Source organism: Lynx rufus, unplaced genomic scaffold (assembly GCF_022079265.1).
Source record: "Lynx rufus isolate CCGP_SWC_20201006 ecotype Redwood Valley unplaced genomic scaffold, mLynRuf1.p SCAF_3, whole genome shotgun sequence".
NCBI classification, from domain to species: domain Eukaryota; kingdom Metazoa; phylum Chordata; class Mammalia; order Carnivora; family Felidae; genus Lynx; species Lynx rufus.
In genome coordinates, this window is record NW_025814845.1 from 118,674,004 (window position 1) to 118,698,592 (window position 24,589).

General features: G+C 37.8%; 1 protein-coding gene across 2 annotated transcripts in view; it reads right to left on the bottom strand.

Annotated features, from left to right (window-relative positions):
• Window positions 1-24,589, bottom strand: part of INPP4B (inositol polyphosphate-4-phosphatase type II B) — a 763,493-nt gene that overhangs the window by 447,938 nt on the left and 290,966 nt on the right. The window lies entirely within an intron of this gene.

Below are 24,589 nucleotides of genomic sequence, written 5' to 3' on the forward strand. Positions count from 1 at the left end.
CATGGACTGCTTAGCTGGATCCTCTGGCTGAAGTTTCTAACAAGGCTGCGATCAAGGTGCCACCTGGGACCACATGAATGTGAGAAGAGCCAGAGAGAGAAATCCGGCAAAATGGAAATCAGTCTTTTATAATCCAATCACAGAAGTGACACCTCTTCACTTTTGCCATACTCTATTTGTTAGACGCCAGTCACCTGCTCCAGCCCACATTCAAAGGGGGAGAATTATACAAAAGCATGATCTCTGGGAGGCTGGGATCATTAAGAGCCATGTCAGAAGCTGCTGTCCATAATGGTCTCTGGGAAATACTGTTTATGTTGCAAGTTGAACTACATGCTCTTTTCATTACATACCAGTTTTATTCGAAAGAATAATTAACCTTGGGGCGCCTGGGTGGCTCAGTCAGTTGAGCGTCCGACTTTGGCTGAGGTCATGATCTCACTGTTCGTGAGTTTGAGCCCCACATCGAGCTCTATGCTGACAGCTCAGAGCCTGGAGTCTGCTTCAGATTGTGTGTTTCCCTCTCTCTGTCCTTCCCCCGCTCACACTGTCTCTCTCTGTCTCTCAAAAAAATTAAAAATTAAAAAAAAGAAAAAAAGGATTAACCTAAAAACTATAATAATTTGGGCTTGAATATTTTGCTGATATTCCCAGACTTGAGTATTTCTTGAAAATAGACAAAGTGAGTTTTGTCACTTCAAGGAAAACAATGTTGATGCTCAACACACAATAGAATTTGAATATTCAAAAGAATGCTAGAATTTTGTAAAATTTGTATCCGGTAACAGTTCCTTAACAGTTTCTTGATATATAAAACCTTTTTAAAGATTTTGTTAGCGATACTAAAGAATGTTGGGTTTGGGGTAGGAAAAGTAGGTAAAAACAGAGAGGGAGGCAAACTATAAGAGACTGTTAAATACAGAGAACAAACTGAGGTTTGATGGTGATAAAGAGGTAGGGGTGGGTGGGGAAAATGGGTGACGGGCATTAAGAAGGGCATTTGTTGGGATGAACACTGGGTGTTGCATGCAAGTGATGAATCACTGGATCTACTCCTGAAGCCAAGACTACACTGTATATTAACCAACTTGAGAATAATAAAAACAAAGTTGGGTTTTGATATTGTGTAATGAAATGTGTTATCATTTAGGACATCTGCAAAACCTAGTAAGTCAATGTTTTTCAAATGACCAATAGATGCCTTTACAGAGTCATGAATGTGTCCATTTAAAATGTAAGATAGACCAATGGTTTTAGCCAATCTGACAGGGGTAAAGTGATATCTCATATGGTTTTGATTTGCATTTCTGTGATGATCTTTTTATGTGTTTGTTGGCCATTTGTACATTTTCTTTGAAAAACATGTCTGTTCAGGTCTTCTGTCGATTTTTAGTTAGATTATTGTTTATTTGTTTTTTTTTTTTTTTTTTGGTGTTGACTTGAATAAGTTCTTTATATATTTTGGATATTAATCCATTATCCAATATGTCATTTGTAAATATCTTTTCCCATTCATTAGGCTGCCTTTTTGTTTTGCTGATAGTTTCCTTCACTGTGCAGAAGATTTTTATTTTGATATAGTCCCCAAAGTTTAAATTTGCTTTTGTTTCCTTTGCCAAAGGAGGCATATCTAGAAAAATCATTCTATGGCTTCTGTCAAAGAAATTATTGCCTATGCTTTCTTTTAGGAATTTTATAGTTGAGCACTGAGAACTGTATAGCATTGCTCGATCGTTATACTGTACACCTGAAACTGATATAACACTGTATGTTAATTATACTTGAATAATAAAAAAAAGACCGGTGGATCTCATGTAACAGTATGAGAAGTTCGTTAATATGATTTCAGTTCCACATTGTAATTCACCTTTAAGAAAATACTATTTACAGAGTTCTAGTGTAACACCAAAAAAGAATATCCACAATTATCTAAAAAGGGTATTAAAATACTTCTCCCATTACAACTACATAACTACATGAGGTTGAGTCTTTTCCATATACTTCAAACACAAGAATGACAACAGTCTGAATGCTCTTAGAGCAGATATGAGAATCCGGTTGACTCATATAAAGCCAAACATTAAAAATATATAAAAATATATAAATAAAAGAAATATTCTTTTCATAAAACTATTTTTTCTTTGTCATTAAAATATTTTTATGTGGGCATAAAATGGGCTTATCTTTGTTATTTATTATTTTTTTTTTCAACGTTTATTTTATTTTTGGGACAGAGAGAGACAGAGCATGAACGGGGGAGGGGCAGAGAGAGGGAGACACAGAATCAGAAACAGGCTCCAGGCTCTGAGCCATCAGCCCAGAGCCCGACGCGGGGCTCGAACTCACGGACCGCGAGATCGTGACCTGGCTGAAGTCGGACGCTTAACCGACTGCGCCACCCAGGCGCCCCTGTTATTTATTATTTTTAAGTGAATTATTTAAGAATGTCTATTTTAATTCCTAGCATGATAAATATTCATAGATAGTCCCTCATAAACTAAAACTCTTTGGGATGTCAAGAAATTTTAAGAGTGTAAAAATGATCCTAAGACCAAAACACTTAAGAACCACTGGACTATTTTGCTATTTTGACAAAATAACCCCCAAATCTCAGCAGCTTGCACAAAATGATCTCTCATTCACACCACAAGTCCATTAGCATTAGCTAAAGGAATGTGCTCATTGTTTCTCAGGAAAGCAGGCCGTGGAGAGTATATCTCATCAAGATTCTACACTCACAATAACAAGAAAAATGGCATTAGGACAAAATTTGCAAAAGCTTATAAACATTACCTAGAAGTTACATATGCTACTTCACTTAACTAGTCATCTTCCTGAGAAAGTCACATGGTCATACCTAACTTCAAGGGACAGTATTCTGCCATATACCCAAAAGGAAATCCAGAAATATTTTGTGAACAATACTAATGACTACCACATATGCCAACTTCAATCCATACATACCTGAAGCACTGAAAAAAAGGATTATGAGGTTGCATCTTAGATAGCTCCAGAAGCTTGTTAGTTTTTTATTGTTGTTGAAACAAACTATCACAAATTTATTTTTTTTTTAATTTTAACGTTTATTTATTTTTGAGACAGAGAGAGACAGAGCATGAACAGGGGAGGGGCAGAGAGAGAGGGAGACACAGAATCTGAAACAGGCTCCAGGCTCTGAGCGGTCAGCACAGAGCCCGACATGGGGCTCGAACTCACGGACTATGAGATCATGACCTGAGCCGAAGTCGGATGCTTAACTGACTGAGCCACCCAGGTGCCCCAACAAATTTAGTGTCTTAAGACAACACAAATATATTTTCCTACAGTTGTGGAGGCCAGGCATCCTAAAATCAGAGTGTGGGCAGAGATGCATTCTATTTGGAATCTCTAGGGAACAATCAATTCTTTGTCCTTTTTCAGGTTCTAGAAAACATGAATTATAGCAAATTTTATGCCTTAAACCAAAAGCAATTGAGCACGTGTTAGAGAGGAGGCACTATTCCAAATGCTGAGGACACTGAGCTGAGCAAAAGTCAAAGTCCCAACAATTATAGGGCTTACATTCTAGTAGAAAAAGAAATAAGCAAGTAAACAAACATACATATATATTAGGAGGTTGATAAGTATAACAAAGAAAATTAAGGCAGTAAAAGTAATTGAGAATGAATGAAAGGTGCTATTTTAGATAAGGTGGTCAGAAAAAAACCTTTTAACCAGAATGATTGCATAGATCCCTGAAGACAGTGACGAAACAAATCAAGATACCTGGAGGAAGAACATTCAGGCACAGGCCTTAATGTGGAAGGATTCTTGGAATGTCTGAGAGACAGCAGGGAGACCTGGGTGTGACTAGAGAGGAGGAAAGAAGGAGAGGAGTTCAGAGAATGAGCTCAAGTACAAATAATGCAGTATACTGAGGACGATGATAGTAACATAGTCATTACTCTGAGATGGGCAAAGAACCATTTACTTATAGGAGTGTATGACACAGGTGACATTGTTCAGGGGTCATTGACTACTGTGAAGAGAATATAACCATGGGGCAAGGTTAAAAGCCAGAAGAGTAGTCAGACGGTCATTAAAATAACATAGGATGGAGATGACGTTGATTTAGATTAGAGCCAAAATGGTGGATGGAGGTGGTGAGAATTGTCTGGATTCTGGATATAGCTTGAAGAAAACAAGTCAGTAGATATACCGATGGAGAAAACGATGTGGGTATTAAGGTGTCATTACCAAGAAAAGTGGTCACCTTTAAAACAGAAAAGAAAGGACAGAGAGATGGAGGAAGAAAAAAGGAAGGGAAGGGGAAGAGGCCTTCATCCAACTTCTCACTTGAAAGTTTTTGCATGAGAATGAATAAATGTTCCTAGAAATTTAAGTGTGTGACTTGGGGAAGTCCTTGGATATCAGTCAGAAGAATGATAAATCTTATATAACCAAAACATCTTTACTTAGCATCAAAAACTTGAAATAAAAAATAAAGACTTAAAATGGTGTTAGGCAAATCTGCCAAATGTAGCTGCTTGTGCACATTGTGTAGGCTATGAAAAGTAATTTCTCTTTTATGAGTCCAAGGTGGTGATGTAGCTTTCAACATTATTACAAGATGATTTACTATTATCTAATCCACACCTGAGTAAAATGGCACTGTCCTTCTCTGAACAGAATACAATTTCTCTTGAGTAGATTTTTAATAAGGATGTATGAAGATCACATTTACTGTCAATTCCACAGTCTCAGGCTAAGGGGAAAGGTCATACCAAATAAACCAAGACACTCACCGGGGGTGGACTGTTTCTCCACAAAGGAGATAGAATTTGCTAGTGCCATCTGCAAAGGCCAGTTCTCCACTTCTTTTCAAAATATTTATATTAACACATTGATTAAGCTGGATAGAACTAATTTGTGTGTGTGTGTGTGTGTGTGTGTGTGTGTGTGTGTGTATATATGCTATAAAGTATATATTATATAATTCATTTCTTAATGCATGAGAACATTTTAAGTAAATGATGTTTTTTGTTGTAATTTACTTTTGTTTCAACAGCCAGACATTGAATCCTGAGTCAGGGTGCACTGAGAGCAGATCTCAGAAAATTGTGCTATAGATACCTCATTGCTATTTTCAATTTATCACCAAGTTCCTTTTATTTTCTGATTACTATTAGGAAATATCCACTTGTCCCTCTTGCCACCAACACCATCCTGGTCTAAGCTGTGCCCCAGGAGTAACAAGATCCTCGCATCTAATCTCTGCCTCAATCTTGTCCAACTCTAACCCTTCTTTGCAGAGCAGTTGCAATGATCCTCTTCAAAACTCAAATCACATATTTTCCTTTAGCTTAAAAACTTTCAAAGGCTTACTTGTGTGGTTCACAATGGTTCACAGGATAATGAAAAACCACTGAAGACCCTGCAATTGGCCTCTCCATCCTCGTCAGGAGGCCCCTGCTGTTGCCACTGCTCTTGCTCTGCCCTTTTCAGGACTAGCTCTGCTCCCAACCATTCCATCATCTTTGCACAGGATGTGCCCCCTGCCAGGACACTGGTTATGCCTACCTGCCCCTAGTTCATCTCTCTTTCAGGTCTCTAACCATTCTGCTGTACTTTATCAGAGAATATTTCCCTGAGCATCCCACTTTACCCCAAGTTCAGATCTCCCTGTTACATGCACTATTCATCCCATATTCCTCTAGCTCACAGCACTTTTGAAAGCAGCTTTAGACTGTGTATTTGATTAATGGTTGTCTCCTTTACCAAACAGCAAGCTTCAAGAGGGAGGGACCCATGTCAGTTAAAGCTCAGCAGCCTGCCACTCAGGCAGTAAGATAGGCACTCCGTAACTATTTGATGGAAAACAAATGCATATATAAATTATTCACAAAACAAAAGAGTCCTTTAATAAAAGTTACAAGAGTAAGAGTAAAAATGGAATGTAGTAAAACCTTGGTTCACGAGCAGAATTCATTTTGGAAATAGGCTTGTAATCCAAAGCACTTGTGTATCAAAGTGAATTTCCAGAACCTTTGGCTCAGTTGTGATCATGTGACATTCAGCATCACATACTACTCGTATTGCAAAACATCACTCATTCATCAAGTTAAAATTTATTAGAAATGTTTGCTTGTCTTGAGGAACACTTGCAGAACAAGTTACTCTCAATCCAAGGTTTTACTGTATATCAAAATACTTGAGTAAAAGTAAAACATGTTTAGAATATAGAAATTTAAATAATCAACTGTAATTATGAAATGGATAATTGGAGGAAAAGAGGCTCAGTAAATTCTGCCTTGGTAAAAATCTTTTGATTTTGTTCAAAGGCCATTCATCTGTTCACTTGTAGCTTCGTGGGCTTGTAGAAAACCTTACGATTTTTTTGCTGTATGTTAACAGCTATACACCATAATGGTAGGCATTAGGATTTTTTTTACTAGTGCTAACAAAGAGAGTCAGATGCCACTAATTAATGCACTTAGCAGGGAAATGAAAAACATGTCAGAAACAGAGCCTCAAGAAATAAGTGAATCAGAAAATCATTTCAGTGCATGGTGCCCAAAATTATAGGCCTAAAAAGTGATTGTGCCATTCACCCTTTATCTTTGGAGGGCAATGTTCAAAATGCATTGCAAATATATCATCAGTCTTACAATTTGAATGAGATCAATTTCAGTTGCATGAATACATACACAAGACAAATGTGCTCCCTGCTCTACAGCAATCATAAAGCTTTTCTTAAAAGGCAGTCTGCTTTCAAATCAGTGTAGGACAAATTTGTGAATCCTTCTAGGAAGACTTTACAGTGGCTCTTTGATCTTAATCTAGTTTAAAGATTCAAAACAATAAGCTCTCAAACATTTGTCTTGATTCTTTAACAAACAGAAACCAGTGTTTCCCTGGATTCTAAAATGTACAAAAATACTTCTAAAAAATATCAAATAATAAAAATAGTGGAGCTTTATAGTTCAAGTTGACCCAACATCTCCCTGTGAACATAGTAAGAACTGTTGTTGACATTTTTAACAAGGAGTAAATCCATTTTTTTAATGCTTATTTATTTATTTGGAGATAGAGACAGACCGTGCATGAAGAGGGGAGGGGCAGCGAGAGGGAGAGAGAATCCAAAGCAGGCTCCTCTGAGCCTGACAAGGAGCTCGATCCCACAAACTTTGAGGTCATGACCTGAGCAGAAATCAAATCAAACACTTAACACACTGAGTCACCCAGGCACCCTGGAGTAAATTCATTCTTAATCACCTACCCCGATTCCCATATTATACTTTTTAAAAGACTAGACTTAAAAAAATAGTTTTATTTTAGGAACAAAGTGAGGTTAAGCAAAGCAAAATTGTTACAAAAATTTCATCTTGACCTCATTAGCAAAATGCTTAAACAAATGAAATAATGTGTTCATAAGAAGCTGCAAGAATATAACCTGCCTTTAAAAGTTGTGAACACCCAACTCCCACATTTGTTTCTTTGAAAACACAGTTAGAACCAGGGTTAGTGTGGTACTCATCAGTGCCAGTCACCAAGTACACTAAAACCTTGGATTGCAAGTAGCTTGTTCTGCGACTGTTCCTCAAGAGGAACAAACATTTCTAATAAATTTTCACTTGATAAACAAGTAATGTCTTGCAATATGAGTAGTACACATGATACAGAAAGTCACATGATCACAACTGAGCCAATGGTTCTTCTCTCTCTCTCACTGTGGGATTTTGGGTGATTGTCTTCCATGCTCAGATGCTCAGTCTCAGTCCATGGTGTTTGGCAGAAATCAGATTTTTCAGAACATTGGTAGGTGCCTACAACTGGCACTAGTGTATTTTTTGTCACTTCAAAGTACCTGTGGACAGTCCTTTGCTTTTCTATATAAGAGTAAACTTAGAAATGCTTTGCTTCATTCTAGGTCAGGCTGCCTGCTTCCTCTGCTGCCTTATTGCCAGTTACATTAAGTACAGTATATGACAAGAGTTTATTAATACTCTAGAGGACCCTAAATTCTGCTTAGAGAAAACTGTGGCTTGATTACTTTCTTGGAAATGACTTAGAGGGGCTTGCTCATGAACAGGAGCCACCAGTGGTCAATGAAATTGTGTCCCTGGGGAAGACCATGGGACTGGAGGTGATTGACATTCAAGAGCTGGTGGAGGACATGGCCAGGAGCTGACCACCAACGAACTGATGGATCTGCATCGTGAGCAACAGCAAGAGGTTGTGGAGGAGATCTCGTCTGCAGAGGAGGAGGAGAAAAAGGTCGAGGGATCCCTCACTTCAAATGAGATCAGGGAGATGTGTAAAATGTGGGAAACAGTGCAACATTTTTTAGAAAAGCACCACCTGAATGAGGCCTTAGCAGTGTGAGCGATGAATCTGTTTAATGACAGTGCAATGTCACATTTCCATGAAATCCTCAAAAGGAGGCAAAAGCAAGTGTCATTGGATAGGTTCCTTGTTAAAGTTGTTTTTGTGAAAACAAAAAGGTCCCACTGAGTCAATAGATAGCAGTGATTTCATTATTGATAGTGAAAGTCACCCTACACAATAACCCTCCTCTCTCGTCTCCCTCACACCAGCCATGAAGGTTTTCCAAGGTAAGTATAGGTTAATTTGTTTATTTTTCTTTATATGTTGTATTTTCTTTACTATTTTGTATTATATTACAGTATTGTAATCATTTTTTACATGAATATTTTTGGGTTGTGGAACAAATCATCTGAGTTTCCATTATTTCTTATGAGGAAATTCACTTTGATGTACAAGTGCTTCAGATTACAAGTATGTTTCTGGAACGAATTATGCTCACAAACCAAGGTTTTACTGTATTTCCTTTTTCTCCATTTCTGTGCACACAGTAGGATTACATTTATTAGAATGACATAGACATGAACTTGCTCTGACCAATGAAAGGTTAGAAGTTATGGGTGTCACCTTCGGGTAGATGCTTTGATGGCTAGTGAACAATTTTCAAGATCCCTTTCCCACTGCCACTGATTGGCTTTGCTGCAGATGGTAGAAAATCTACCTTCACCCTGGTCTCCAATTGTAAAGAGTTTCCTCAGCCCCAGCCAATCCACTGTGGACATGTATCTTAAGTGAGAAACATGCTTTTGTTCTTTTAAGCCCTTAAAAGTTGACATTGTTTATTTCCCTAGCATAACCTAGCTCATCGTGAGTGATCCACATTTGCAAACTCAAGCCATCGAAAATAATTTCAAATTTATATTATGATGCCATATAGTATATGATGTATATGCATATCCCCATGTATTTATATTTATATATGGGCATCATAGAATAAAAATGATCCAAATATGCAAAGATTATAGAATGTCATCAGATTTCAATTCATTAAAATTCCTTACTGTACATCTCCTTTAAATTTTCTTTTAAACTTTTTAACCTGGGAGAGGAAAACTGTTATGTATTTCTGTAATTATCTAAGAGTAAGTATAACACTTGTTGTACTCTTTTTCAGAGGTACAGCACAATTTACTTGTTACTAGAAACAATACCATTTGCTCTTAAAATACATTGCCTGGGAAATAAGGGTTCATTCTCTAGTGTTTTCCAGTGTAATCCTCATATTAAAATATCTAAAACAACTTCGATTTTCATATATTACCAAAAGAAGCACATATCATCTTGAGGGACTGTACAAACTAGACTTATGCACAATTTGTTTAGCATTAAAAATGTCATGAGTCAGTTGATGATTCTACAAAAGTCCCTGAGCACCTAGAAACGCATCTTTTGTCTGCTCCTATTGTTTCTTGAGTTAAGTAACAACTCAGAGATAGAAGCTGAGAGAGAGTTCAGTTTACCCACCTACACAGAGCAAGGTAAATCCGTTTTTCTTGCTTCCAGATAAATGTCAACAATTTTCATGTCATTTAAACAAAAACAAATTTCCAAGCAGGCACTCCCTGCACTTCAGGCAATCTGCTACCTATTTCCGCACTCATGGCAGATCTCTAGACTCTTCTTTGGAAGATCTACACATAAATGAGAGTAAACTATGTAGCAGGAGAGCAAAAGCGAGCAGTTTGCTTTGCCATCGCTGCTATTCTTAATGTATTAATAAGAAATGCAAGGAAAGCAGTCGAACTATACAGCAGCCCTCTCATCCGTAATACAAGGCTAATCACATAACTCACTTTAAGGGATTGTGAGGATAAAATGAGCTAATCCATTCAGATCGACTGGTGCTTAGTGGCTCCATAAATTGTAATTGTTGTTATGGTAATAATAGTAATAATAATAATAATAAATAATGATACTTTGCAAGAACATTATTGTTATTATCTAAATCAATAAATTATATGTGCATGGGCATTTCCTAAGTTCAATTCTCAATCATTCTCTTTTTTTCCACTCCATATTTTCCATGGAAATGTCATTCAGTCTCCAGGCTTCAATGATCAATTCTAACAGATTACTACATTTACATACTCCATCCTGATTTGCAGGCTGGTATTTCCAATTCCCTCTAGAATATTTTCAACTAGATGTCCTATCATGTCTCTAAACTCCTTCTGTCTACATCATGTGTCATATCCCCAATCCAGTACTAGCCTTAGACTTGGGTGAGGATGGCCCTTATCTTAGGGCCTGACTTAGATGGGTCTGCTCTTACCCTTCTCTGACTGCTCCCCTCTGCACAGAGCAAGACATTGTAGGACCAAGAGGTCTCATCACTATACAGATCTTCCTCAACCTTCAATGGCATTGCATTCTGATAAACCCATCATAAATTGAAAATACCATAAGTCAAAAATGCATTTGGCACACTCAACCTAATGAACCTCATAGCTTAGCCTAGCCTACCCTAAATGTGCTCAGAATACTCATATTAGCTTACAGTTGGGCACAATAATCTATTATAAAGCCTATTTAATAATAAGGCATTATTTCATGTAATTTATTGAACACTGTACTGAAACTGAAAAACAATGACTATATGGGTAAAGAATGGTTGTTAAGTGTATCAGTTTACACTTGTGAGTGTGTGGCCGAGTGGGAGCCAGGGTTCACTGCTGCTGCCCAGTATCATGAGAAAGTATCATACTGTATATCACTAGCCCAGGAAAAAAATCAAAATTCAAATTACAATGTTTACTGAATCTGAAGCACTTTTGCACCATCATAAAGTCAAAAGTTGGACCATTGTAAGCTGGGGACTGTCTGTGTAGTTATATCATAATTGTCCTATTTTTTTCAAAAACAAATAAAACTATTAACAGATTAATAGTTTAAAATAAGTTTCCCAATTATCTGTATAAGAATTAAACATCCAATACTTTGTTCATGAAAGCTAACAAAGTCTTATATTTAATATTTCTGTAAACAATGCTAGGGGATTTGCTAAACCCCCTTTCTGTATATGCTTTGATAATTAACTGTCCTCCTCCTCTCCATTTTCCACTTCAGAAAGCATTTCTGATTTTAACTTCTCAAAATTGGAATGGAACGATTTCTAAGCAAGGAAAAGATAAATGACCATTAATTCAACTGATAATTAACCACCTGAAAATCAACAAAAGACAGTGCCATCATCATTTCCTATCTTTCTACAATTTCAGATTTTATTTTCCTCTTAGTAGAAATTGTTATCTTCTGAAATCAAAAGAAGTGGCAGCTGCACATAGAGTAGTGTGCCCTGGCATTTCCAGAACTGAAGTTGCCTCTTCCTCCACTACACCGAACAGCTCCTGTCAGAACTCAACAAATAGAGGCAAAACTATGTGTGATGAGAAGGGCCTGTCCCAACATCTGGAAAATTGGGAACTTCCCTGCCATTATCAATGAACTTGACTCTAAGCAGGCAAAATAACCAAGGCTGAGGGAGTTGCTGTGGCTTTTCTTTTCTGCTTCTGGAAAAGGATCTGCCAGGTCTATTGGACAGGTCACTTAAACTTTTCTAGACTTCATTTTCCTTGTCTCTCAAATGCATAGCCCTCTCACTTCTATAACTCTGCTCCTATATATGTGACCTACCACTTTGTGGGAACTTTAAACATGCTACAAATGACATTTTTAGGAGAAAATGTTCAGTACACTTTTCCTCATTTGCATGTGTGTTATGATTGATTAGATCACCTGATTTAGGGAAACATGATAAATAATAACAACAAAAAACCCCAGCAGCTTATCAGGTAACTCATTTAAATAATGAAATGAAACCTTTGGTACCATTGATCCATTCTTATAGGATAAGTTGTAATCATGGAATCAGATACACGTGGCAACCAGGTCTCTGTAATTTCTAATTACCTTCTGTAAAAGTTTTCATTGCAGCTGATAAGTGTGCAGTTTCCAGAATACCTCATGTTCTTCCTTACCTATAATTTTCCAAATATTCTCTTTTACTTCAGAGTTGCTGCATTTGTCTAGAAAACCCCTATACTAGGGTGCTGGGTGGCTCAGTCGGTTAAGCATGGACTTCAGCTCAGGTCATGATCTCACGGTTCCTGAGTTCAAGCCTCGCATTGGGCTGTCGGCTGTCAGTGCGGAGCCTGCTTGAAATCCTCTGTGTCCCTCTCTCTTTCTGCCCTCCCCAGTGATCGCTCAAAAACAAATAAACATTAAAAAAAAAAAAACCTTAAAAAAAAGAGAAATAAAATCCCTAAACCTACTAGAAGATGCAATCCCATTCTAAGAGCCTACCTTGATCACCTTGATCACTCCCAGAGAGGATTAATTGTTCATATGTTTGTCTATCCTGCTAGACTGTAAGAATCTCTGTATTTTCAAACTTACAGCATTGGGCATACAGATGGAACTTAGTGCAATTTAGCAATACATAATTATTCTTAGTGAAAATATTTTTTAAAACCTCTGTTATTGCTCTTTATTGTAGTTTGACATTTCAGTGCTATTCCACAGAATTTCTAAAGGTTAACTTTTTATCTCCCCTGTGGTTCTGTCTGTTATTATGATCTTAAAACTGTGTTGTGCCACAAAAAGTAGACGGCCAAGCATTAGTTCTATCTTATGTATTTGAATTGAGCTGTTGTCTTACCTAATGTGTTTTCTGTGTTGGCCCAAGTATCCAGCACGATGTTGAGCCATACCTGATGTCTTGCTAAAACTTGCATTTTCCCTTGAAACCTCTGTTGATGTTAAAAAATCAAATTGTGATACCCAAAGGTAATCCTTAAAAGAAGGGAAACTGATGTTTATAATGTGTATTCTTATGGATCACAGTAGTCGATAATTAACATCTATAAGATATATTTTACAGAAGTTGGATGCATGTGAAACAAAATTAGTCTAGAGAATATATTGTGTTTTTCTTAAGTGATTAATTTTGAAAGTATTATTTTAGCTTGATAAATACTACCATGTTGTAAATGCCAACAACCTTCATCATTTACCTAAAGATAGATTTTTATTGAGACCAAATATACTGTTCCAATGTAAAATTTAAGGTAAAAGTCATGAGCCATTTCCTCAATGCTGAAATGAATCTTTAAAAATACCCGATTCAAAAATGGGCAGAGGACCTGAATAGACATTTTTTTAAAAAAAGACATATAGATGGCCAAACAGACACATGAAAAGATGCTCAACATCACTAGCCATCAGGAACATGTAAATCAAAAGCACAATGAGATATTACCTTATACCTGTCAGAATGGCTAAAATCAAAAAGACAAGGAATAAATATTGGCAAGGATGCGGAGAAAAAGGAACCCTTATGAACTATTGATGGGAATATAAATTGCACAGCCACTGTGGAAAACAGTATAGAGGTTCCTCAAAAAATTAAACACTGAAATGCCAAATAATTCAATAATTCTATTGTGGGGTATTTACCCATGGAACATGAAAACACTAGTTTAAAAAGATATATGCACCTCAGTGTTTATTGTAGCATTATTTACAGTAGCCAAGATATGGAAGCAGTTAAGTATTCACTCATAGACAAATGGATAAGAAAAATGTGACATACAGATATAGATATAGAGATATAAAGATATAGACATACAGACACAGATAATAGAATATTACACAGCCATAGGAAATTATAGGATCTTGCACTTACAACATGGATGGACCTAGACTGTATTAGGCTAAGTGAAATGAATCAGACTGAAAAAGACTAATACCACAGGATTTCACTTCTATGTAGAATCTAGCAAAACAAAACAAAACAAAACAAATGGGTAAATAAAAACAAGCAGAATCAGACCTATAAACAGAGAAACTGATGATGGTTGTCAGAGGGAAGAAGAGTGGTGGGATGGGCAAAATGGGTAAAGGGGAGTGCGAGATACAGGCTTCCAGTTATGGAATGAATAAGTCATGGGAATAAAAGGCACACATAGGGAATACATTCAATGATATTGTAAGTGTTGTATGGTGACAGATGGTAGCCACCCTGTGGTGAGCATAGCATAATGTATAGAGAAGTTGAGTCACTATGTCATACACCTGAAATTAATGTAACACTGTGTGTCAACTATACGCAAATTAAAAAATATAAAAAGAAAATACTCCATTGGAATTCTGCTATTACTCCATGAATTTGGTTATGCTAACTCTGGAGAGAGGAGAGAGAAGAAATGAAATAGTACATGTTTCCCACACATGCTGCAGTCATCTTGGACTTAAGTGTAGGTAGTCAGCTCCCAGAACACCTCCATGTGAGGTTTGAATGGGACGGATCTGGGAGGAGTGCTGTAGAAATTTGGCCCTCTTTTAATGTAACTTTCTACTGCTGCTTTCCACTTTCCATCTGAAACTACTCCAGTCAATCTCTAATAATTTTCAAGGGGTTTAGTAGACATAAGTTCCAGGAAATAGGGGATGACTATGGTAATTTTGCTTAATTTTTAAAATTTTTTTTTAATTTATTTTTGAGACAGAGAGAGACAGAGCATGAGCAGGGGAGGGGCAGAGAGAGAGGGAGACACAGAATCTGAAGCAGGCTCCAGGCTCTGAGTTGTTGGCACAGAGCCTGACGCGGGGCTCGAACTCACGAGCTGTGAAATCATGACCTGAGCTGAAGTCGGATGCCCAACCGACTGAGCCACCCAGGTGCCCCGGTAATTTTGCTTAATTAATGGGATGATAGACATGATTCATAAATAGCAAGAGAACATTTTCAAATTAAGCAACATGTATATATTCAAACTGAAAGCTACTGAGTCCTGGATGATCAGTAGATACAGATTTCCAGAGATGGGAATGAGGAGTGGGAGAAATAGGGCCTAGGTAGGGCGTGAGAGTGGGCAGACAAGTTTCTTAAAGAGAAGTCAAGGTTATATACCTTTGATGGAGGTTGAGTACATATGTCTAAGATGCTGCCTAAATGCACAACACAGAAGAAAAGCCAGTTCTCAGACAGCAGAGGTTATACATACACACATACACACATATCTACATATGTATGTAGAAATAGAGAGAGAGAGTGAGAGAGAAGAAGGATGAAAAATAACTTACCACATGAACTCCAGAAATACTTAAAATTTTTTTAATATTTATTTATTCTTGAGAGAGAGAGAGACAAAGTGTGAGTAGTGGACAGGCAGAGAGAGAGGGAGATACAGAATCTGAAGCAGGGTCCAGACTCTGAGCTGTCAGCACAGAGCCTGACACAGGGCTCAAACTGACAAGCTGTGAGATAATGACCTGAGCCGAAGTCGAACACTTAACTGACTGAGCCACCAAGGCGTCCCTAGAAATATCTAATAATAACTCCAAAATTTACATAGAATTTTTCAAATCTTGTTTTCAAAAGGTATGCAATAAAAAACTGAAGGAAGCTAGAGTGCAGGATGCACACATTGTTATTTCAAGAAAATTAGCATTCCCAATCTTTTTGAAAACTTCTTGTACCTTAAACAACAACAAAACCCTTACCTAAGCTTTGAGGATTCTGGGAAATGATCATCATGAATGACCTTTACAGGACAGGCACTAAAAAGCACAGCTTCGTTTTGATTGCTAATCACCCACCTAAATCCTTATGTAAGTGGCTTCCCTTACTCCTTCTTTGTAAGCATTATTTTTTTAAATATGGAACACATTCAACACCGACTGCTAAATTGGTTAAATCCACGTGGCAAGAAGGGCAGCCAACAATCTGGAGTGTGTTAAAAATGGTAATACATTAAAAATAATTTCTTGCAAACTCAGTGACAGGGCAGAGATTTATAAAAATAATGTTGACATTCTAACTATACTTTAGTAAATTCATCGGGATTATCTGTATGTGAGTGTATATACATATTTAAAAACAGATATAATAGGAACTTACATAACCATGAAGCTACATACTTGAGCTATAATCTTTCAAGCAAACTCACATTTATTTTGCCTAAATATTTGTACACTGGGTATCATAATTTTTTACTATTATACAAAGATGCCTTGAATGAATACGCCAATTGCAGAAAATGTGACTTGTGCCAAGTATTACTTTAAAGAACTTGAAGGGTTCACTTATGGTAAACACCAGAAGTATATAAATCGCACCCTGGTGAAAAAGCTACTTTGAAATTCTAACTAATGTTGAGATGAGTAGTATCTTCGCATGTCCATATTGCAGGGATGGGCATGGAGGTTAAAGAAGGTAAAATACTTTCCCTAGAACTGTTTTAATAAAATAATGTCTCTGTTGAAATAAGACTTCCTTCAACTTAGATACTGTAAGAAGACCTTTATAGCTATGAACCACACATTTTTTACCAGTGGACACAAAAAAGATTCATTAAAAAAAGAAGAATAAGGGGCGCCTGGGTGGCGCAGTCGGTTAGGCGTCCGACTTCAGCCAGGTCACGATCTCGCGGTCCGTGAGTTCGAGCCCCGCGTCAGGCTCTGGGCTGATGGCTCGGAGCCTGGAGCCTGTTTCCGATTCTGTGTCTCCCTCTCTCTCTGCCCCTCCCCCGTTCATGCTCTGTCTCTCTCTGTCCCAAAAATAAATAAAAACGTTAAAAAAAAAAAAAAAATTTAAAAAAAAAAAAAAAAAGAAGAATAAGACAGAGACAACATTGAAGTATGAAATTCTATGAGCTTGATCCTGGCTCTGTTTAGGCCTCTTTTTCTGTACAGGCATTCTTCATTTTATTGTTTCACACTTACTGTGTTTTTTACAAATTGTGACATCCCTGCCTCAAGCAAGTCTATTGGTCCCTTGTGTCCAATAGCATTTGCTCAATTTGTGTCTCTATGTCACATTCTGGTAATTAACCTGATATTTCAAATTTTTTCATTATTATTGTATTTGTCATGGTGATCTTTAATCCGTGGTCTTTGATGTTAATACTCTAATTGTTTTAAGGCTCTGCAAACCCCATTCATATAAGACCACAAAAAACTGGGAAGTGTTGTGTGTGTTCTGACTAGTCTACTGACTAGCGATTTTGTATCATTCTCTCTTTTTTGAGGTCTCCCTGTTCCCTAAGACACAAGGGTATTAAAACTAGACCAATTAATAACCCTGCAATGGCCTCTAAGTGTTCAAGTGACAAGAAAAGTCACCCATCTGTCACTTTAAATGAAAAGCTAGCAATGATTATGTTTAGTGAGGAAGGTATGCCCAAAAGCCAAGACAGGCTGAAAGCTTGGGCTCTTGAACCAGTTAGCCAAGTTGTGAGTACAAAGGAAAAGTTCTTGAAGGAAATTAAAAGTGCTACTCTAGTGATCACACGATTGACAAGAAAGTGAAACGGACTAATTGCTGACATGGAAAAAGCCTGAGTGGTCTGGACAGTAGATCATACAAGCCATAACATTCTCTTAAGCCAAAGCTTAATCCAGAGCAAGTCTCTCCACCTCTTTAGTTCTATTAAGGCTGAGAGAGGTGAGAAAGCGGCAGAAAAAAAAAAGTCAGAAGCTAGTAGATGTTGGCTCATGAGGTTTCAGAAAAGAAGCCATCTCCATAACATCAAAGTGCAAGACAAAGGAAGCAGTAAGTGCTGATGTAGAAGCTGCAGCAAGTTCTCCAGAAGATTCAACTAAGATAATTCATGAAAGTGGCTACATTAAAACAAGTGATTTTCAATATAGATGAAACAGCCTTATACTAGAAGAAGATGCCATTGAAGACCTTCACAGCTAGAGAGAAGTCAACCCCTAGCCTCAAAGCTTCAAAGGACTGGCTGTCTCTCTTGTTAGGAGCTAATGCAGCTGATCACTTTTAGTTAAAGCCAATGCTTATCCACCATTCCAAAAATCCTAGGGCCCCTCCGAATTTTGCTAAATCTACTCTGTCTGTGCTCTATAAATGGAATAGCAAAGCCTGGATGACAGCACATCTGTTTACTGAATACCTTAAGCCCACTATTGAAACCAACTGGACAGAGAAAAAGATTACTTTCAAAATATTACTGCTTGTTGACAATATACCCGGCCACCCCAAAGCTCTGATGGAGGTGCACAATGAGATAAATGTTGTCTTCATGGCTGCTAACACAACATCTATTCTGCATCCATGGATCAGGGGGTCATTTCAACCGTCAAGTCTTACTATTTAATAAAATACGTTTCATGAGGCTAAGCTGCCATAAATAGTGATTCCTGTGATCTGGGAAAAGTCAATTAAAAACTTTCTAGAAAGGATTCATCATTTCAGATTCCATTAAGAACACTCATGATTCATGGGAAGAGGTTAAAATATCAACATAACAGAATTTTGGAAGAAGTTAATTCCAACCCTCATGGATTACTTTCAGGGATTCAAGACTCCAGAAGTAACTCTGATGTGTGGAAACAGCAAGGGAACTAGAGTTAGAAGTAGAGCCTGAAGATGTGACTGAATTGCTGCAATCTTATGATAAAATGTTAACAGATGAGGAGTTGCTTCTTATAGATGAGCAAAGAAAGTAGTTTCTTGAGATAGAATCTACATCTGGTGAAGATTCTGTGAAGAATGTTGAAATGACTACAAATGATTGAGAATATTGTACAAACTTAGTTGATAAAGCAGTGACAGGGTTTGAGAAAACGGATTCCAATTTTGAAAGAAATTCTATTGTGGGTAAGTGTTATCAAACAGCATCATATACTACAGAAGAATCTACCATGAAAGGAAGAGTCAATTCAGGTGCAAACTTCATTGCTGTCTTATTTTAAGAAATTACCACAGTTATCCAGACTTCAGCAACCACCACCCTGAGCAGTCAGCAGCCATCAGCATCAAAGCAAGACCCTCCACCAGCAAAAAGATTACAACTCGCTGAAAGCTCAGACAATGGTTAGAATTTTTTATAAAAAGTATTTTTAATCAAAGTACGTACATTTTTTAGACATAGTGCTATTGTACATTTAATAGACTGCATTGTAGTGTATATGTAACTTTTTTTTTTAATTTTTTTTTCAACGTTTATTTATTTTTTTGGGGACAGAGAGAGACAGAGCATGAACGGGGGGAGGGGCAGAGAGAGAGGGAGACACAGAATCGGAAACAGGCTCCAGGCTCTGAGCCATCAGCCCAGAGCCTGACGCGGGGCTCGAACTCACAGACCGGGAGATCGTGACCTGGCTGAAGTCGGACGCTTAACCGACTGCGCCACCCAGGCGCCCCTGTATATGTAACTTTTATATGCACTAGGAAACAAAGACAAATCATTTGACTCGGTTTATTACAGTATTTGCTTTATTGCAGTGGTGTGGAACAGAACCTGAATTATCTCCAAGATCTGCCTATATGTGGGGAAAAAAAAAGAAGTTCAAGTCTCCTTCCCCTGCCAACTCTCTCTCTCTCGCTCTTTCCCTCTCTCTCATGCACATGCACGCACACACACACACACACACACACACACACACACACACATATCACCCTGAGGAGACATTCATTTGTTAATCATAACTCTAAGTTGTAGACCAGAGTTCTTCCTTCTTTCACAAACCAGAAAGTATGGATTATCTCCAGGTTGAGAATACAAGACCTGCTTTGGGCCACTCACACCACCTGCTAGATGTTTGCTATACTTGTCATCCAGGTACCTGAGTGTCTGGGGAAGTCATAAAACAGCTGGATGACATTTATTTTGCATATCTACATGACAATTTAACGACAAAAAAAAAACCTTTCCTGACTGAAGCAGAACATGTTTCAAAGTGTATTTGAATGAGGAATGTTCCCAGACAGAAAAATACTGCCTTTAAAGATTTATCTGTATTAAATCAACAAATCTGTCAATGAGGTCAATTATAACAGCTGATCAACTCAATAGAAGTCACAGTAGTTAAGCTCAAGTTGAGCTTGACCAACCAGTTCAATCAAAATATTTGATCAATAGTCTGGTAAAGAACACAATTTAAATTACTGCTGCCTCCTTCCCTTGCCTTAATTTATACCTTCTCTCACTGTATCTTGCTGAAGTGAGAATAAAATCTTCATTACTTACTATGTACCCATGAGTCTCAAAGCTTCTTCCATGTTTCTCCCCCTAAGGTTACCTGGGAGGGCCTGGTAAGCAGGATACTGGCCAAAATGAATAAATTCCCACACCATTCCCCAGTTCCAACACTCATTTTTCCTTTTGAATCTGTTCTATATTTTGTGCTTCTGTGTAAGGTATTTGGTTAAAGAGGCCTTTGGGGGTAAGGGGGACTCTGACCAGGAGAGGAGGGCTATGCATTTGTGATAAAATGAATTAGTATGTTTTAGATAACTTATAAATACTAATATAATACATAAAAGGAAAAAAATTACTAATCTTTTAATGAAATGATTGATTCCAGAAAGGAAGTATTGACTATGAAAGTAAAATGTCTGTTTTGGATCCTGGATCCACTTTCGTCCCCTTCCTATGTCCTGCACCTCATCAGAATCATTGAGCATAATAGCAAACATCTAAACTTCTCAACCCCCTTGTTCTGATCCTCTGGATGCAGTTTAGTTCCCACTAAGGAGATGTCTCATCCTGAGACCTAGAGAATACAAGGAAGACAGTAACACTGAGAGGGGTGGATGAGCTCCAGCAAATGCGGGTGGCTGTGGCAGTTGGACCCCATGTTTTCACTTGCTTGGTGTACGTGGGGACAATGTGACTTTGGCAGCGGCGTGGCTGTGGTCGCAGCAGTTCCTGACCACTGGAGTCTGGAGTGGTGTAAAAACTTTGATGCCAAAAGTCATGTGGTGGCCTCCTGACTTCTAGTCCTCCAATTTGTTAAAGTTTTCATAAACAGTTAATCTTTATACTAAACCCATTTTTGCCTCAAGTACCTAGTGTTGTTTCTGTCTCCTGCACTGAACCCTAACTGATAAAATGCCACTATCTAGGAAAAATAATATGTACTATGTAAGCATTTTTGATGATATTGAAATTGTGTTTACAGAGAGTAAATGCTAATGTTGATATCTCTATTCTCTTGCTTCTCTCCTGTATCATCTCTATTTTCATCTTGTGCCAAACACAGATCTAAGCATCGCTTTAAATTCTCTAAATGAACAATCTTTTTTTCCCCACCTTTCCTTACTTTCCACCCTGCTCCCCCCCACCCCGCCCCACTCAGGCACTCCATAAGCCACTCTTTGGGCATTCTTTTTAGACTTTTCTAACTTTCAAAGACTTCCTGCAGTTGTGCCCTCACCTAGTATTTTCCTTCTTTGTCCTGCCTTAAGTCTTTATCAGGCCTTCTCATTCCTCCAATACCTAATAATCTTCCTGGAAAGTCAGTTTTCTCTCTTCTCTACCACTCAGAATCATTCACTGTCCCAGCTTCTACCCTCAACTTGAATAAGCAAATTCATCCCAATAATCTATATAAAACAAAAGGAAATCTTTAGAACTTTGAAGTTTTTCTTGTTTTGTTTCTCAGTATGTGCTCAGCATCTTACTCTTTGTCTCAAATAACTTGTCTGATTTTTTTCTTCTAAGTTAAGTGTAATCCTCTTCCTAAGCAGAGTTCTGTCGAAAACAACAACAAAAACTTTCCTTCATTATAGCAGAAATAAATAGCTGACTATCCAAGAATTGTTCTTCTCTTTCATAGCATAGTGCTGTTGATGGCAAGTAGTGTCCAGACAGGGGTGACATTTCCTAGTCCCCTTTTACTTAGTTTGGCCTTATGACAAGTTTTAGCTAAGAGATGTAAGACAAAGAGATCCATGAGCTAAGGTGCTTATGTATGTGGTATGCCTTTCTCCTTCTAAGATGACCCTGAAGGCCATGTGTTGAAGACAAATGCATCACAGGTTGAAGGTGATAGTACCTCTGAATGACTATGTGGAGGAGAGTTCTCACCATCCGTGCCTGCCTATTGCATTAGGCAGTGACATGAACAAGTGATAAACTTTTACTGTGTTAAGACACAAGGGGTTCAGATAGGGGGGTTATTTGTTAAAGCAATTAGCCTTATCATAACTAATTCAAGAACAACTTTTAATTTCAGTACCTACCTAATGAACCTGAATATATGCTGCTAGCCTTTACTAAAGAGGCTAAGTCAACGCTAATCACAATGTTACTAAAACTTGTTCAGAGACGGATTGTTGAATAAGTAGATATGCTGAGGAAAGTGCTATCCTTTATCAAAATAAGCTTATTTTCTTAAATAGAATTTAATTTTTTTTTACTACCGTATACCTCAGGTTTTTAAATACTAGTATTTTATATGAATCTACAATAAAGCAAATGATCTGGATATTCTTACTTCTCAGAGAAATGTATCTTTTGAATTAGAACCCAGTTTGGGAGATAATGAGATCTTAGCTTAGGGTTTTCTTGTCAATGGAGTTGAAGGAGAGACTAAAACCATGAATTGTGCAGATCTCCAAAACCGGGGACAAAACACTTCTTTAAAACTAATGAGGGGTGCCTGGGTGGCGCAGTCGGTTGAGCGTCCGACTTCAGCCAGGTCACGATCTCGCGGTCTGTGGGTTCGAGCCCCGCGTCAGGCTCTGGGCTGATGGCTCGGAGCCTGGAGCCTATTTCCGATTCTGTGTCTCCCTCTCTCTCTGCCCCTCCCCTGTTCATGCTCTGTCTCTCTCTGTCCCAAAAATAAATAAAAAAACGTTGAAAAAAAAATTTTAAACTAATGAGCATAAGCATTAAAGAGTAACGTGTTTTCTCAACAGTGGCATTATTGATATTTGGGGCTGGGTAGTTTTGGTTGTGAGGAGTGTCCTGTGGATTAAAGTATGCTTAGCTGGGTCACCTAGGTGGCTCAGTCGGTTGAGTGTCAGACTTGGGCTCAGGTCACGATCTCACGGTTCATGTGTTCCGCCCCACATCAGGCCCCACGTGGGGCTCTGTGCTGACAGCTCAGAGCCTGGAGCCTGCTCTGGATTCTATGTGTGTGTCTCCCTCTCTCTCTACCCCTTCCCTGCTTGTACTCTGTCTCTCTCTCTCTCAAAAATAAATAAACATTTAAAACAATTTTTTAAAATATACTCAGCCACATAAATGGCCTCTATCCACTAGATGCCAGTGACACCCACTCCAAGTTAGCAATCCAAAACCTCCTCAGAGTTTACTAACTGTCCCAGGGGATAGGGGGCTGAATCACCTCCAGTTGACAATCACTGTTACAGAGGAAGTTTAGCATAATTTTAAAGTAAACAACAAACAAAAGTTTGTACTTCTCTCACTTTTTTATCTCTCTTAATAATAGTTCTTAATAATACAGTTCATTCTTGATTTCAGAAAGCATTTTTAAAAGTCCACCTTGATATCTTTTGTCAAAAAAGATGATAAACTGTGAGCTGAATTATAATAGTGAGATTGAGCTGAAATGTCTCAGTCAACCATACCTGATTCTGTCTATTCTATCTATAACTGGAGTTATGCAACACCTGGCTTAGCCCTGTTTAAGATTTTGATCAATGATTTGGATACAAATGTAAATAATAAGTTCCTTACATTTACATGTAACACCAAGTTATGTGAAACACAAAAAAGTATCAATTGAGTCATATTTCCAAAGATTTTAAAAGATATCATGTTGGGTGACCTAACAATTAATATTCTGATCCATGGTTTGGTTCTAATATTCAATAGCATATGTATGTGTAGAGAAGCAATTTACATGGAAAAAGGTATAGATGCTAGTTCTCCAAAATTTTAATGAGCCAATATTTGAGGCAGTCGCTGACATTAATGTAGTATTAGGCTTTATTGGTAAATGTGTACTCTCTAAATCATGGGCTGTTAGCCCCATTTGATTCTCCTCAACTATATCTGAGTGTTTGGTTAGTTTCGGGGGGGGCAAGTTTTCAAGGAGTGCTGAAAATTTGAGTTTGTGATCAAGGAGAATGATTAGGAGTGACAGGGATACAGGGATTGTAATACATTTAATAAGTTGGCTTAGAGACTTATCTTGCCTCAGTGAGGAGTTGCCTTGACAAAAACCAAAGGAAAAGCCATAAAATGCTTTATGTTTTTTTTTAAATGTTAATGACCTGAGGATAAAAAAGGGAGTTGGAAAAGTAAGCAAGAGAAAGTTTTTTTTAAAAGTCCTTGACCCTGCCTAATATTTTGTTCCAGATATGTCACAGAAACTGAAAATAGAGGAGATCTGTGTCCAGCATCTTATCTGAAGTCTTTGAGGACAACAGGTACTTAGAGACACCCACACTACACTGGCACATGCATCATAGTGTGGAGGAGATCCTGAGGAATATCAGGAACATGAT